This window comes from Arachis stenosperma, unplaced genomic scaffold, assembly GCF_014773155.1.
Source record: "Arachis stenosperma cultivar V10309 unplaced genomic scaffold, arast.V10309.gnm1.PFL2 arast.V10309.gnm1.Scaffold_1734, whole genome shotgun sequence".
Taxonomy (NCBI): domain Eukaryota; kingdom Viridiplantae; phylum Streptophyta; class Magnoliopsida; order Fabales; family Fabaceae; genus Arachis; species Arachis stenosperma.
In genome coordinates, this window is record NW_026651388.1 from 298,372 (window position 1) to 316,044 (window position 17,673).

The window sequence follows — 17,673 nt, forward strand, 5'->3', positions numbered from 1 at the left end:
TTTCTGGTGGTTATGGGTGGGTGGGGCGGTGGTGGCGGCTCGGTGATGGGGGCGGCAGTGGGTGAAAGGGGGGAAGAGGTGGGGGAGAAGAAGAAGATAAAGAAAAAGGAGGGGGTGTCGCGGTGGTGGCGAGGTGGTGCGGTGACAGGGGCGCGGCGCGGCGGTGCTAGATGGCTGGTCGGTGGTGGTGGTTGTGTAGGGGAGAAGAAAGAGTGCAGATGAAGAAGAAAGAAGATGAAGTGTTGACGCGAGGGGGTTCAGGGTTTCGCGTGGGTTGGGTTAGTGGACTCAAATCCATGCGATTGCGTGGAGCACGCGATCGCGTTATTGGGGTGGAAAGGGAATGATGCGGAGGTGTATTGATGCGATCACATGAGTGAGGTATAATGTAAGTGACGCGAACGCATGAAACATGCAAACGCGTCGCTTGGAATTGTGCTAAGAATTGTGCGTTTAGCACAATTCCAGCGTCGTTTTGACGTAACTCTCCGTTTCCATTTAGGGGGCCATAATATCCACGCGACGCGTACGCGTCGCCCACGCTTTCACGTGGTGTGTGTGTAGTTAAGTGACGTGATCGCATCGCTGACGCGAACGTGTGGCCCAATTTGGGCCTAACGCACACCAGCCGCACGATTCCAGCCCAACTTTTTGGGCGTTGGATCTTTACGTCGATTTCCAATCGACGCCCACGCGTGGCTTGCGCGCTTGCGTGGGGTGATTTTTTTTGATGCAGTATGCAGAATGCAATGCTGATGTGTATGTTATGCATAATTCCAGGTTCAATAAAATAGAATAAAATAAAACTTAAAAACAAACAAAACGAAATAAAATTGAAAATGGAAAAGGAACGATCATACCATGGTGGGTTGTCTCCCAATAGCACTTTTAGTTAAAGTCCTTAAGTTGGACATTCTGGTGAGCTTCTTGTTATGGTGGCTTGTGTTTAAATTCATCCAGAAATCTCCACCATTTTTTGGAATGCCAACAGGCTCCGGGGTCCCAAATAAGGCATGTAAAGACCTTGAGTAAGTTAAAACAGGCTTCAAGGCTCCCAGGTGGTGTTGAATGTCAGAATAGATTCCAGGATCCCAAACCTTACTTTTACACCCATTTTTGTCTTGATCTACATTTTTCCAGCTGGGTGATGAGCAATCTGAATTCTTACTGAAGCGACCAAACAGCTTTCGAGACCCATTCAATCGAACTTGATACCAATCCTTGCGCTTCAGATTGAAGCGTGCACTCTTATTGGATCTTGCATACTAGCTCTGAGTACGAACCATTTTCCTCTTACCCTTAAAGCCGTAGAGAGCTCTAAGCTGGCCATCTATTTCAAGCAAACCATATTCAAGTGGAAAAGTAAAGCTCGACCTACTTCCAGAAGTTTGAGAAAGAGTTCGGATTAGAGAGGAAGCGCTAAAGCGTCAAATGGCTCTAAGGTATAATCGAAAGGTGATCCAGCGAAGCTTCACCACCAACGATCTCATCTTAATCTAACGATATCAGAGTAGGCCGGTCAGGAGAAAGAAAGCTAGCAGCCAACTGGAGAGGACCATACCGAGTCACAGAGGTACTAGGAAAGGGTTACTATAAGGTGGCCGACCTCGAAAGGCGGGAGCTACCAAGGTCGTTGCATGCCTGTAATCTAAGAAGGTACTATAGCTAGACAAGATAGGATCTCAGGCCAAGGTGCACTCTTTTTCCTAAAAAGGTTTTTTAATGAGGCGCCAGGCCAAGATCTAAAAGTTGCTCGAGCTAGAAGAGTAAGCATTTGCATGTACATACTCTTATTTATATTTTCTATCTTATTACTTGAATAAAAGTTATCAATTACCTAAAAAAGTTTCCTACCAAGATGTATTAATTTACGCTCAAAAACACAAAATTCATCGCCCGACCAGATGAGGTCAGCAAGGTGAAGCGAAAAGCTCGAGTTAATGCAAGAAGTTATAAGAAGTAACCCATATAAAGCGACCTGACGAGGTCAGACTAAAATGGGATTACTAAAAATAACTTGTTGGTATGAAGCAAGCTATGGTCACCTTGTAAATCTCAGTTAGGCAGATTAAATGGTTATGGGTTTCGAAATTTAATAATAAATAGAAAATAAAAAGGGATAGAAATACTTATGTAAATCAATAGTGGGAATTTCAGATAGGCGTGTGGAGATGCTAGAATCCTTTCGAATCTCTACTTTCTTATTGCTTTCATCCAATCCTTCTTACTCCTTTCCATGGCAAGCTGTATGTAGGGCATCACCATCATCAATGGCTACTTTTAATCCTCTCGGGAAAATGGTCCTATGCACTGTCACTGCACGGCTAATCGTCTTGAGGCATCACCCTTGTTGATAGCTACATCCCATCCTCTCAGTGAAAATGGTCCAAATGCTCTGTCACAGCACGGCTAATCATCTGTCGGTTCTCAATCAGGTTGGAATAGAATCCCTTGATTCTTTTGCGTCTGTCACTAACGCCCAGCCTTCAGGAGTTTGAAGCTCGTCACAGTCATCCAATACCGGAATCCTACTCGGAATACCACAGACAAGGTTAGACTTTCCGGATTACCAGGATCCTACTCGGAATACCACAGACAAGGTTAGACTTTTCGGATCCCCATGAATGCCGCCATCTATCTAGCTTATACCACGAAGATTCTGTTGGGGAATCTAAGAGATATGCGCCCGGCCTAAGGTAGAACGGAAGTGGTTGTCAATCACGCGCGTTCGTAGGTGAGAATGATGATGAGTGTCACAGATCATCACATTCATCAAAGTGTTGTGCAACGTATATCTTGGAATAAGAATAAAAGAGAATTGAATAGAAAGTAATAATAATTGTATTGAAACTTGAGGTACAGCAGAGCTCCACACCCTTAATCTATGGTGTGCAGAAACTCCACCGTTGAAAATACATAAGTGAAAGGTTCAGGCATGGCCGAATGGCCAGCCCCCTCAAACGTGCTCAATGGCCTCTTAAGATGAAGAATAAAACAAAACTGAGACCAGAGATGAAACGTGGTCAAAAAGACGACTAATACATTAGTAAAAGTCTTATTTATACTAAACTAGCTACTAGGGTTTACATGAGTAAGTAATTGATGCATAAATCCACTTCCAGGGCCCACTTGGTGTATGCTTGGGCTGAGCTTGATCTATCCACGAGCTGAGGCTTTTCTTGGAGTTGAACTCCAAGTTATAACGTGTTTTGGGCATTCAACTCCGGATCATGACGTGTTTCTGGCGTTTAACTCCAGACAACAGCATGTACTTGGCGTTCAATGCCAAGTTACGTCGTCAATTTCCGAATAAAGTATGGACTATTATATATTGCTGGAAAGCTCTGGATGTCTAATTTCCAACGCCGTTGAGAGCGCGCCATTTGGAGTTCTGTAGCTCCAGAAAATTTATTTTGAGTGCAGGGAGGTCAGATTCCAACAGCATCAGCAGTCCTTTTGTCAGCCTTTTTCAGAGTTTTGCTCAAGTCCCTCAATTTCAGCCAGAAATTACCTGAAATCACAGAAAAACACACAAGCTCATAGTAAAGTCCAGAAATGTGAATTTAACATAAAAACTAATGAAAACATCCCTAAAAGTAGCTTGAACTTACTAAAAACTACCTAAAAACAATGCCAAAAAGCGTATAAATTATCCGCTCATCACTCACCTTACAAGTTCACTTAAAGCATCTCAAGCACACTAGGATAAGTGAGGGGTATACTTCTTTTGTGACATGACTTTTTATGTTAACGTGCATTCTAAACCGCACAATTTAGAATTCACACACATTCATGTCACACTACTTCACTCACTCAATTCTAGTGATTTACCTCATTCCAACAATGTATGCTTCCTTGCTTTCATATCTTCTCATCTTATGGTGTTATATTTTTGTTTTTTTCATGAATGATGCACCGCAAACAAAAATAGAAGCGGAAGAAAGAATGTGCAGCAGCCGATTGATCTACCAGCTGAAGGTAGATATCCGTAGTGTCGCTGTACTCCCTTGCTCATCTTTGAATGCACCAAGGATGGTGCAAACTTTTAAGTGTGGGGAGGTCGTCAGACCGGTCGACGATTTTGGGTGACAAGTTTCTAGTTCCAACACTTTTGCATTTCATTCTAGGATTTTAAGATTTTTACTTGCATTTTCTTATTTTTTTTGCATATGTATACACAATAAGCATAGTCAAAATAATGAAATTTTTGAAGGATTTCTATCTATAGGGCAACAATTGATTTGAGTGAAAACTTTTCATAGAACTTGCTTGAATTATATATATTGCGGATCATGTTTTTGAGCTAAGAACACAAGCTAGTGAGATTTGAGTCTAATGGTGTGGTTACATCTTATAACCACTTATATTTTCCTTCTTGTGTGCATTATTCTCTTTCTATGATTGTGATCTTTGATTCGCTTGATTCTTTATGTCCATTATTTGTGTATTCATGCATTTATATGATTGAGGCCATCATTTCATTAGCTCACTTACCCAAATAGCCTACCTTTTATCTTCCATTGTTAGCCAACTTTGAGCCTACACTTAACCCACTTGTTCTTATTTTAGCACATTACAAGCCCTAAAGCAAAAAATAATAAATGTCCTTATTTGGATCTTTGATTAGCTTAGACTAGTGTGTGTGAGTATCATTTAAGTGTGGGAATCTTGGGACATTGGGTGAATAAAAGGGTAATTTTGTATTGTTATTGAAAATATTGGGAATTAGGTACATACTCATGTATTGATCAAATGTAAAACCTTATGCATTGATGCTCTTGTATATAGAAAGAAAAAATTGAGAAAAACAAAAGAAAAAGAAAAGAAAAGAAAAATAATATGGAAAAGAAAAGAAAAAAATAGAAAAAGAAAGAAATAAAGAAAAAAAGTAATAAAAAAGGGACAAAATGCCCCAAAGTAAAGTCCAACACTACAAAAAAAAGAGTTTAAAATGGCATTGACATTACGGCGGTTCTGGTTCTTAGAACCGCCGTAATACCCAGTTTTTATGGCATGTTTGGTTGCTGCCATAATTAACTTTGTGTATTGTGGCGGTTCTGGTGATTATGGCGGTTTTGAACCGCCGTTTTCACACGTATATAAAACAAAAGAATTGCAACCCTAGCCTCATTAAACGAAACACAGTAACGGCGCTCTCGATCTCCCTTCTCTCTCCTTCGTCTCCTCCGTGCTCCGACAACGCCGTTCTTCCCTCTCGGGCTTCTCCTCTCTCCGCCGGTACCTTTTCCTCTCCGCCAGTTACTGATTTGTTTCTCTGCAGCTCCGTCTCAAGTTCTCTAGGTACCTCTCCCTCTCCGCCGGTTACTGATTTCTTCGTTTTTTGTTGCTGATTTTTGGGGGATTTTGTTTCTCTGCAGCTCCGCGATCGTTTTCTTTGTGTTGAATCCATTGACGTTGGTGTGAGGGTGATTGACGCCGATCAGGTCTTGTGTTCAACCAGTCAATGATCTCAGATCTTGGAACAGCACTATATTGGACCTAAAAAACCAACCTCTCTTTTCATCTCCTCATTTCTCCTTATAGTAACTTCACTTTCTCTTTCCTTATGTATTTACTTCGATGCATGTGTCAATGGTTCAATTGCTGCCACTCTTATTATTGTTTTGGATTTTCTAGTTAATTCATCCTGCTATTTCTTAATATAGTGAATTGATGAATGAGTTCAGACTGAATAAGCTTAGAGAAGTAGGGCTATGTTCTGTGATTCTGTTCATAATATCTATCACTTTAGTTAATCATTTCCGCGGTTAGTAAAGAATTGAGTCACTTTAATCACATGAGCTGATTCCTTGCCTTCTTTTCTTTGGATTTTGATTATAGTACATGTTATTAGTTGTAAGTTATTACCCTGTTAAATGAAAAATACTTTTATTTTCCTCCCACTGATAGTCTGATTTTGATTTCAGTTTCCATGATCTGAGATGGCTTGAGTCGACTCTGACAGCCATATAATATACTATGTTTCTGTCTACATAACTATTGAAATTTTCCTGTAGCAAGTATGTCAAATACTCCCTATTGTTAAAATTTGATTCAAGTACAAGCACTGGGGCAATGAAATACCCAAGGGTATTCAAGGGGTATTATTTATCTTAGTGTTATGTTTACCATTTTGACACTGTATTTTAATTGGGTGCCCTTTTTGGACAATATTAATGCACTTTTCGGGAGGTTGATATTGGGCAATATAAACTTTAATTATAGTGTGCTCGTAGCTGCTATTGTCAATTTTCTTGAAACTCAGTTCAGGACTTACCTGTTATGTATGCTTTACTAATGTTAATCATGCTTTTGCGTTTCAGCTCTTCAAAACCATCATTGTTAATGAGCCTGCTCCTGGTCTCAAAACCATCTTTAACTTCAGAGTTCCTGATCAAAGGTCTGGAAAGGTAAGACATTCATTTGCAATGTAAACCTTACATCTCCATAGACAATAGTGGATTATAAAATTTAAGAAATGAACTCATTGAAACTATACTAAACCTTGAACTATATCTTTCATTGGCAATAAGTTGAGTTTTGTCTCTGTTGGTGAACATGTGGAAGTTTAGTATGTGCATGCATAGTAGGGTATATAGATATCTCTTATTCACCACTTTTAATTTCTTGCTACAATAATAATACATCATCATCAATCAATATTCAATTGGATACTAACTATATATATATATATAGCTGTTTACTTAAGCAGCAGTAGTCCACATGATCAAAACATCATTAACTAATTAATTTTTACCATTCACTATTCCTTCATTCCCTTTTGGATTAATTATAATTATCCGGTGATTATAAATTATACATTATTATTTCAAGTTTTTCCTTCTTGCTGAACTTGGTCCCCATTTACAATATCAGCCTGAAATGTAAAATAACTAGTACTAAATTAGAACAAATGTCCAGAATGTATTTTCAGTTGCTTAATTAATCACCTGCTCTTGTTTCTTATTATATTAAAGGTAATATATTTTTGTTTCTTTTAAAATAAATGAATAACTGAAATTGGGACCAAAATAATAACATAGCTTAGAAGGTACAGATATATTCTTCTTTGTTACTTTTGTTTAGGATTTGAAGTAGATCTTATTTATTTATTTATTCGTTTGAATTTATGAACCTGATGAAAAAGTAGTGGCCTGTTGCCTCTGTGAACAGGCCTCTCGTTACCTTCAGAGATATATGAATCCAAAGTTATTGGGTGAACCTCTGTTCTTTCTTTATGACTCCAGGTTCAATAAACCGTGGGACATTTCTTTCTTTTTAAAAAAAAATTCATATTTGAAAATCAAAATATTGGAGTGAGAAACCTGATGAAAAAAGCAGGGGTCTGTTGCCTATGTGAGCAGTCCTCTTGTAACCGTCAGGGATATAATTACCATTGTTATTTGTTCCATTAATATAACCTTATAATTAGCTTCATAGCTTGTGTTCTTATTAATTTTATTTTTTAAAAATATTATGTACATATTAAAAATTAGTCATGCATTTTGTCGGATGCACACACATTCTTGCTACTTACTCCTACTTAGCATGGAATCAGAACTCTGATTTTGTAATTTTAACTCATTTGGGTTAAATTGAGATATAGATAAATAATATGAAAAAAAATAGATGCTATTAATTTGTGTTTCAAAATTCAAATAAGTTGGAATATCATGTTTGGGCTTAATTAATTCTCAATCATATCCAAGACATTATATATCTTTGGGCTTAATTAATCGATCCCAATAACATATAAAGTTGAATTTAATTACTGATCGTTTCATCTAAATAATATATTTGCTTTATTTATTTTTTTGTTTCTTTATATCATGTAGAAAAAAATTAATTTGCATATATACAACTACCTGAGAAGGAAAAGTTCACAAAGCCACAATTACAGCCACAAAATTATCATTTGAAAGAGATAATTATAATTTTTTTTATAATATTTTTAGAATACTATTTAAGTATTTGTTTGATATCTAATTTGCATATAAGAATTTCTTTTTATAGTAGCGCCTGCTGATATATACTAGTTAGTTGCCTAGTTAATATAAGAGAGAGATAGAGAGATTTTTAATGAATAGATTTTTTAATATTCCTATTTGTAGTCCCTCTTAGTCATGTCAATTGATAAGTCATGGATTGGAAAACCATGAAACACGCACGAGTATAAAGATGGTCTAAACAAGTTTTTGGATTTTGCCTTTGAGCATCGATCTCTCGGGGTTCATCAGATTAAATGCCCTTATCCGGTGTGTGGTTTTGGCAAGTGGCAAACAAGAGAGAAAGTTTTTGAACATTTAATAGTCAAGCCGTTTCCAGAAAACTACAAAGTTTGGTATTGGCATGGTGAAGAAGCAGTTGGAGTTGGGTCACAAGCGCATCAAACTAGTCAAATTGTACAAGATGATTCGACATCTCAACATCCAATGATAACAATGTTCAATGACGCGTTTGGAGTTGCTGGACCTGACTTGAATGAAGATGGAGATGGAGATGAAGACAACATAGAAGATGGAGATGGAGATGAAGACAACATAGAAGATGCAGAAAATGAAGAGCACAATGGAGAAAATGTAGAATTTTACAAGTTGTTGAAAGATGGTAGTGAACAATTGTATGAAGGGTGCACAAAGTATTCAAAACTGTCTTTCTTGATTAGTCTGTATCACATAAAGTGCTTATACAGAATAAGCGACAAAGCCATGACCGAAATTCTCAAGTTAATAAAAGATGCTTTTGGAAATGCGAAGATTTCAAATACATTCTATGAGGCCAAGAAAACCATAAACAAACTAGGGCTTAATTATACCAAGATACCTGCTTGCCCTAATGACTGCATGTTATATTGGGGGGAGGATGATTACAATTACATGGGTTCTGATTCTGACCTGGAGGACTTTGGCCCTGTGAATATCACAAAAACTGGTACTGGTTTTTCCATCCAGTTTCCATGAACTAAAGAATTTATGGTACATTGTATTCTTCAGATTGCCTCTGCCATATGTGTTGTTCAACTGGTATTTTATTTGTTGAATGTCACCTGGCAAATTTGTGGTGAGAAATTGATATGATTTTTTTTACCCCCTAGATGATCTCTGCTAGGGATATATTATTGAAAAGTAAGCATAATGGATTGTTTTACAAATGTAACCTTACTTTATGTATTAGAGATTTAGAGCATCAATTAAAGACTGAATTTCTGAATGATTGGACTGGCCTTGTATTTTAAATGTTTTCAAGTGGCTAGTTGGCTCTATAATTTTAAATTGGTTTTATTATTGTATCAATGCTATGTAATTAGACATGATAAATGTATATCAATATATGCCATTTCCTTGCATTTCTTGTGCTCATAATAGTTATATTTTTGTTGTAGGGATTGGATCAGGAGAGTGAGATTTCATCACCAAAAGAGTTAGGAAGTAGGTCTTCTGGAGCAAGCAATAAGGAAGCATGACCTTACTTGATATGTTAAGACGTATATTAAGAATTATATGTTAAGACCTATTATTGAAAAATGTTACTTTGATACTTTGTTTTTGGATTATGACTTTTCAATTATGACTTGGATTATGACTTTTGGATCATGTATGAATTAAAAATCATCTGATGAAATCATGCCTTTTGGTTATTACGAGATTTTTAAGTGAGTTTCGAAAATATCACTTTAAATTGGTAGTTTCAATCTTATTTTAAAAAGCATAAAATTGTCATCATAATTAGGTACAAATGGCGATTAGAAACCCCCATTTTAAATGAAAATGATGCCATTATACACTGGTAGAAACGGCGGTTAAAAACTGCCATTTTAAACACAAAAGATGCCATTATAACCTGGTAAAAACGGCGGCTAGAAACTACCATTTTAAACACACAAGATGCCATTATAATCTGATAAAAATGGCGGTTATAATAGTAAAAACGGCGGTTAAAAACTGCCATTTTAAACAGAAATGATACCACGACATCCTGGAAAAAACGGCGATTATAGCCGCCATTTTAAACAATTCAGAAACCGCCATTTTAACCTTCAGAGAACCGCCGTATTATCCTAAGATAATTGTGGCGATTTTCTGAAAACCGCCGTAATAACCAGAATGGCGCCCAGAATAACGACGTTTCTTGGGGGCGCCATTTTCAGTAATAATGGCGGTTCTAACCGCCGTAATTCCCCAAAATAACCGCCGTTTTAACCCCCTTTTTTGTAGTGCAATAAAGATCAATGCATAAGTATTGTGAAATGAAAAAGAAAATGCATGAGTATATGAAAAAGTGAGAAGGATGGGTAGTTAGGTTAGCACTTAATTGTATAGGTTATTATATAGGTTAGGTGGAAAGTTTAAGCTTATCAAAGATTCAAATTCCAAGCTCACTTTACCATATATGCATCCTACCTTGACCCTAACCCCATTACACCTAAAGAAAAGACCTCATGATAGATGTATACATGCATGAAATAAATATTGATTGTTAGATGAAAAACAAATCTTAGAAAGCATGAAATAGAGGAGAATTGAGTGAATCGACCCTAAACACTTGAGCGAATAGAGTGCAAACACATCCGATGAGGGTTTGATGCTCAATTACATGTTTCCACCTATAAGTATCACTTTTCATGCAAGTTTGTAAAAATATTTAACAACTCAATCCAATTGTGGATTAGACTTGCTAGTCCTTGGCCCTTGTGCATATATGCTTCTTGTGAATTGATTTATTTTGACCAAGCAATTGCATTCATTTAGATAGTTACATATAGGTAGATTGCATTTAGTTAGTTTCCATTAAATAAATGCCATGCCCTTTACTTCATTCTTGGTTTAAGCATCAGGACATGCTTTGTTTAAGTGTGGGGAGCTTGATAAACCCCATTTGTCGGGTCTATCTTGTGTTGAATTTAAGGGATTTTATGACCTTTTACCCACATTTATTCAATAAAATAGCATGGTTTCATGATTGTCTCCCAATTTGTGCTTAAGTGTGAAAACATGCTTTCTAGACCTTAAATTAGTTAATTTTAATTCACCTTTGATTCCACTAGATGCCTTGATTTGTTTGTTAAGTGATTTCAGGTTGAAAAAGGCTAGGGAAGGATCAAATGAGTGAAAGGAAAGCATACAAAGTGGAGAAGATCATGAAAAGCTAAAGAATTGAAGTCGCCTATGGACGCGCGCGCACCAGGCGCGTACGCGCACCTTGCGAAATGGCCCATGGACGCGTACGCGTGCTTGCGCGTACACGTCGATGCTGATACTTGATTTTTAAGTGAATTTGCATCTAACGAATTCTCAAGAGTTGTGGGGCCCAATCCCAACCAACTTTGGCACCTAAACTGCTATTTAAAGCCAAGGATTGAAGAGCAAAGGGACTTGGGATCATTTTTACACATTAGGATTAGTTAGAAGTAGTTTTAGAGAGAGAAGCTCTCACTTCTCTCTAGGATTAGGATTATGATTAGTTCTTAGATTTAGGTATTTAATTCATCTTCTTCTACTTCTACTCTTCAATTCTTTGTTGTTACATTCATCATTCTTCTATTCTTTTGTTGTAATTTCCTTTATGTTGTTCTTATATCATGTTGTAGATCTACTATTGTTCCTTCCATTTTTCTTTCAATTCAATTTGAGTTAATTCATAATAATTGTGTTCCTTTTGATTGTTGTTGTTAATTCATTGCAATAATTGTTGTTAGATTTCATTCTTGTTGTAGATTTCATATGCTTTCCTTTTATGCCTTCCAAGTGTTTGATGAAATGCTTGGTTGGATTTTAGAATAGAATTTTGTGTTCTTGGCTTGGAAAGGTAACTTAGGAACTCTTGAGTTACTAATGTCCAAGTAATTGATGATTGGGAGCCATTGACTCTAGTTTTCACTAATTGAATTAGTGGAGAGTTAGAACATATGGACTAGGATTAATATAACTCATTTGACTTTCCTTTACTAGTTAGAGGATGACTTAATGGGATTAATCCTGGCCAATTCTCATATTGTGGTTAGTGATTAGGATAGAGATCCTTGACCACCAACCCTTGCCAAGACCTTTTTAGCTATTAGTTTACTTCCTTGTCATTTATCTTTCATGCCTCTTATCAAAACCCCAAAAATAACTCATAACCAATAACAAGACACTTTATTGTAATTCCTAGAGAGAACGACCCGAGGTTCAATACTTCGGTTTATAAATTTAGGGGTTTGTACTTGTGATAAACAATCTTTTGTATGAAATGATTATTGTTTGGTTTAGAAACTATACTTGCAACGAGAATTCATTTGTGAATTTCTAAACCGTCAAAAATCTTAAGGCAAGTGCACCGGGTCATACCAAGTAATACCTTACATGAGTAAGGGTCAATCCCATGAGGATTGATGGACTAATCAACAATGGTTAAGAGATTGGCTTAGTGAGACAGACAGAAAAGAGTGTTTTGGTATTCAAAGTGTAAGACCCAGAATATTAGAAAAGTCTTATTATGATCAAGTCTCAAATCCTACAGTTATTTATAGCCTTAATTTCAGAGATTATTTTATTAAAGATAATTAAGGCAATTTTTAATTTATTGGATTTGAGACGAGTTATGATTATTATCCGATTTTATAATTATTGGATTATTTTTCTATATTTAAATTATAAATTTAGCAGTTATGAAGTAATAAGGATTTTATATGATTTGGATTAGATAAATAATATTTTAAATATTATTACTGCTATTTTGGAAAATGAAGAAATTAAGCATACTATTTCTAATTTTTAGATTTGGGCATTTTATTGAAAATAATTTGTAAAAATAGAAGAGCAAATAGTATTTTTCCATATACTATTAGTGTTGGATTTACATTGGGTTCCAATTACTATATTATTCCCAATTTTATGTGAAATTACCAAAATGCCCCTAACCCTAATTTTTGAAAAATGAAACCCTAACCCATGACCCGGTTTCCCCACAACTGCTGCAGCCCTCCCTTCTAACAGCAGCACACACACACACAAAGCTTCCTTTCTCTCTGAAAGAACGAAAAAGAAAGAAGAATGGGGTTAAGGGGAAGGGGCCGTGGAATAAGGGAGAAGGGGAGGAAGACTCGCGCCGGCGTGCTAGTCTCACCGCCGCCATCGCGCCGCCGTCCTGCTCAACGCTGCCGTCCCATCTTGCCGCGTCGTCGTGCCACGCCTTGAGAGCTGTCACGCAAGGGAGGAGAGAAGAGAACGTGCCGCCGCGCCCTGCCGTCGATCCAAGTCTCGCCGTCGCGCCACCGTCCCCGTGCCGCCATCATTCGGTCCATCCGCGAGTCGCCGAGCCAGGCTGAGAACAAGGGGGACGCGCGAAGGAGAGAACGGATCTGAGACCGAGCTGAGATCCAACCACCACGTCGGGGTCCATTCACGTCGCCGTCGTACGCGCCGTGACCTCCAGCCGCGCCGTTGCCAGTTGTGCCTACTCTGCCACCGTGAAGCCCAGCTGCTGTTGGGAACCTTGTCACTGCTCATGGGGTGCGTCGGTAAGCCTCTGCCGCCGGAAAACGTCACTGCTGCACCGGTCACCGCCGCAGGTGACGCTGTTCAAAAGGGGAGATGCGCCTCTGTGTTTATGGCTGCCGGAGAAGTGGTTGTGGCTGCCGGAACCACACCGGAGCTTCTGGCCATTTCTGCCACCTGAGACCCCCGCTGCCGTCGCCGAAAAACGCCTCTGCCGCCGTCGAGATCCAATGCCGGTAAGGGTTTCGAATTTGGTTTTCGTTTCTTGTGAGATTCTGGAGTTTTATTGTTGCGGCATGTTGGTTTCAGTCACCATTGCCGGAGTCGGGTCGCCGCAGCCGCTGGAGGTGACTGCCGGGGCCACCGCCCAACCGGTTCAGAAGGCACTGCGGTCCGGTTCAGCCGTTCTTAGTTTCAGTAAGAATTCCTATTTCGAGAGCTCTGCGTTAGTGTTCTGTTCTGTGTAATAAAGTAATTGTACTGTTAATGGTTTTAGGAGTTAGAATCCGGTTTCCTTGTGCCGTTTGTAGCTGTTTCTGCTTTTGTGAGAGCAAGCAGAGCCAGGATTTTGGTTGATCAGTGATTTTGGGCTGAGCGAAAAGGAGTCAGTTAACGCGTTTGGGATTATGGTTTGCGTTTTGAGGTAGGGGCGCTTTCCAAAAACTATGTTTTATGTATTGGAATTATTACATATGGATACTAATGTGAGATATTGTGTATTTAGTGATTGTATTTGCCTTATGTATTATTTGATTGACTCGAATGATTATGGATGTTGGTTTGGCTGAATTGTTGTGCGGTTTGTGAAATGTAATGTTTGAAGTTGATTCTTTAAAGATTTGAATCTGAGTTTAATCCGTTGAGGATTGATTTGATTTGAGTTAATTATTTTGATGATTTGAAAAGTCGAATGCACCTTTGAATTCAGCCTGGTTTACCTTAATTGACTTGGTTTGGACAAATGCTTTATTACTGAGCTATTTCTTTAAGGCTTTGGGAATGAGTTAAAACAGTTGATATTGAGTTGATTTTGAAATGATTTCCTTGAGATACGCCACTGAGGCGATTGTTGGATTTAGCTTGCTTTAAATTGATTTCTGGTTTTGAGCTGTTGAAAAGGAATGAGAAATGGTTTAGTTGGGACCCGAACCGGGTGGCAAAAGTCCAAGTTTTAGGGGAGGTGCTGCCGAAATTTCTTCAAAATCCTAGTCTTGTTTGAAAAGTTATTTAAAAATGGTTAGATTTGAGAAATTGTATTATTTGATTTATTAAGAGGATATTTATGTTTTCAAGCTTAATTTATTTAATGAACCTTATACGTTGAGTTCGGCTTATTTAGAACTGAACTATTTTTACCGTTTGAATCACTGAAGGAAAGAATGATGCTCTAATATTGATTTTAATATAAAAAGGGGTTTTTAGTGATTTCAAAGGAATCTAGACTTTTGATTGATTAATCAAGTTTGATGCATTTTGGAAGAGTTAGAAAAATGGGTTCTAAAAAGAAACCTGAAAGTGGTTTGATTCAAATGAACCGGTTCCGTTTCAAATGAGTTGATTTTGGACCGGGTTGGAACTTGTGATTTTGTATGGCCGGTTTTATAGTAAATTCAGTTTTATTTACTTGAACCGAGAAATCTATGATTTTAAGAGTTTCAATGAATTTTAAGGAATTGATATAGGTTGACCTTCCCTAAAGACTTGGGACTCTGCCGAGAAACTTTTGTTATAAAATCCCATTGTTGGATGGGTGATTTTGAATGCTTTGAAATAAATCCTTAACTTGCCATGGTTTGGAAGTTTGGAAAGAGAATGCCGAGAGTGGCTCTGTTTTAAAAAGGAAACTCACTTTGAGTAAATTTGGCTTATGAGCCTGAGATGATTTGAGAAATGAGATTTCTAAAAGCCAAGGCTAAAAAGAGTCGAAAATTGATTTCAAAGAAGAATGAATTGAGAAAATGATTTATGGCTTAAATGCCGATTTCACGAATTTGATGATTTTGAATGTGGAAGTACTGTTTTGTTGAGAGCCGGATTGGCTGTGTATGTTTATACATATTGATTGGTTCTGGATTGAACCGTGAGCCGGAATGGCTGTGTATGATATGAATATTGGCTGGTTCTGGAATGAACCGTGAGCCGGATGGCTGAGATGGATGGTGATCCATGGATGAGATTGAATGCATGTTTATGCTGAATCATTGATAAATGTGAATGTTGCACTTCCACTATCTGAGATACGAGTTTCCCTGGGTAGTAGCAGTGGCTAGCCACCACGTGCTCCAGGTTGAGACTCGATACTCTGTTAACCCTATGTCGTAAGTGTGGCCGGGCACTGTGAAAGTCCCGGATGAGCTCGCCCCCGAAATATTCACCAGTGAGGGTGATGGATATGGATCATGTTTATGATCAAATTTTATGATGAGTATAACTCGAGTTGGGGATGCGCGACAGAGGGACAGTCCAATGGTTAGCTACCAGGACTTGTCGGGTTGGCTCTATAACCGACAGATGATATCATCAGCCACTAGGGACAGGCATGCATCATATGCATCTATGTGACATTGTTTGGGTATGCATATTGTACTTGGTTTGCCTATGTGATTAACTGCTAATTGTTCTACTTGCAATAACTGTTTGTTTGTGTTTGCATCTTCCTACTTGTGTTTGCTTCTGGAACTATGTTGGATTGTGGTGGATTGGTTGTGGTTGGATTGTTTGGGCCTAGGGCCGTGGTTGAATGAGATGGACCGATGGTTGATTTCGGTTTTGTGGTTCTGGTTTGGAATAAGATATGAAAGGTTATTTTGGTTCAGTATAGATAAACCTTTTTGAAATGCTTTAATGTTTGAGAATTGAACGGTTCCTCTTTCAGAAAAGATTTCTGACTTTACTTTTATTGTAAACTGTTGTTTTTGAAAAGAGGCATAAAATGGTTAATAATCACTGGTACGGTTTATCTTCATGTATCCTATTACAGTAATTCCCAAAAACCCTCTACGGAGAACCCTTTCGAGGATGATGTTCTCACCCCCTACATTTTTCCCCTTTCAGGATTTGGGCGCAGAAGTTATGAAGAGTTTAATTATTTGTTATTGAGATGCTCTGTATTGCTTTAGATTATTATTTTTGTACCCTCGCCTTTATCTTGATATATTTGTAAGAGGGATAGGGATTGTATTGGTTAATGTTTGTAGTATTATTCATATATATATATATGTATGTATGTATACATGGATGTACTCTTTACGAGTTTATTATAAGTTGTATGATATCTATGGATGTACGTTATCGAATGGAGTATCTTGGGAACGATATTGTGGTAAAAAGTTTTAAATAGGCTCATATTTTAGTATTAAATAGTATAAGTGTCGTCGTAATGTCCGAGCTATCAGAGTTGCGCAGCCGGAAGCGTGAGCTTTGGTAGTTAGGGTGTTACATTATGGTATCAGAGCAGTTCTTCCTGTAGAGCCTGAGGAATGGACTGACTATGCTTCAATTGCATACTCTGAGCGTTTGTCATGTATTAGGCCTTGTCGAATGACAAGGATTAGAGCTTTATGCACATGACGATCTATTGATTAACGCCATTAGTCTTGCGTTGCATAATTTCTGATATTAAGTTTGGCCGGCTTAATACTAGTGAATTATGTATATAAAAGCACTGATGGGTTATCATAGATGTTATACGAGTTTGAGTAAAGCGAATTGCGGGTTCTGGGAACGTTGAAAACTTTTCTCGAGGCTGCTCAGTTATGTGTCTTGAATTCTGTTCGAGTCGACCTGTTCTTTCATGTTCTAACTTGAAGTTCTTGTCTGCTAATCCTTTTGAAAAGTAGTTGATTTTTCAACTATTTCTCTATCCATATGCATTCTTGTTTGACCTTAAGTGCATATGCTAGTTTAAGATCCTTGTTGCATCTATCTTCTTCTGTTTGAGTTCTTCTTGATTCAAGTATTCTTTGATATAGCCTTGAACCTGTCTTAATGTGCTGTGACTTTTAACTCTGGGTTCTGAGTCCATTCTTTGAGAAATTGTTGATTCAGTTTTTCTCTTACTTGACAGTGATCACAGCCAATTTTGAGATTTTATAAATTGCCGTTGATTAGATATATACTTTTCTATATATGAGACTTTGAAATTATTTATACGGTTTAACAGCTATTCCTTTCTAATATCTTGCCTGTACTTTTACTG

At 37.8% G+C, this 17,673-nt stretch overlaps 2 non-coding genes across 2 annotated transcripts; both read left to right on the forward strand.

The window, feature by feature from the left end:
* The first annotated feature begins 7,140 nt into the window (after positions 1-7,140).
* Positions 7,141-7,270, forward strand: LOC130960151 (small nucleolar RNA snoR74). Its single transcript, XR_009079009.1, has one exon. It is a non-coding gene; the product is annotated as a small nucleolar RNA snoR74 (small nucleolar RNA).
* Positions 7,271-7,331: 61 nt separating this feature from the next.
* LOC130960152 (small nucleolar RNA snoR74) lies at positions 7,332-7,425 on the forward strand. Its single transcript, XR_009079010.1, has one exon. It is a non-coding gene; the product is annotated as a small nucleolar RNA snoR74 (small nucleolar RNA).
* The last annotated feature ends 10,248 nt before the right edge of the window (positions 7,426-17,673 follow it).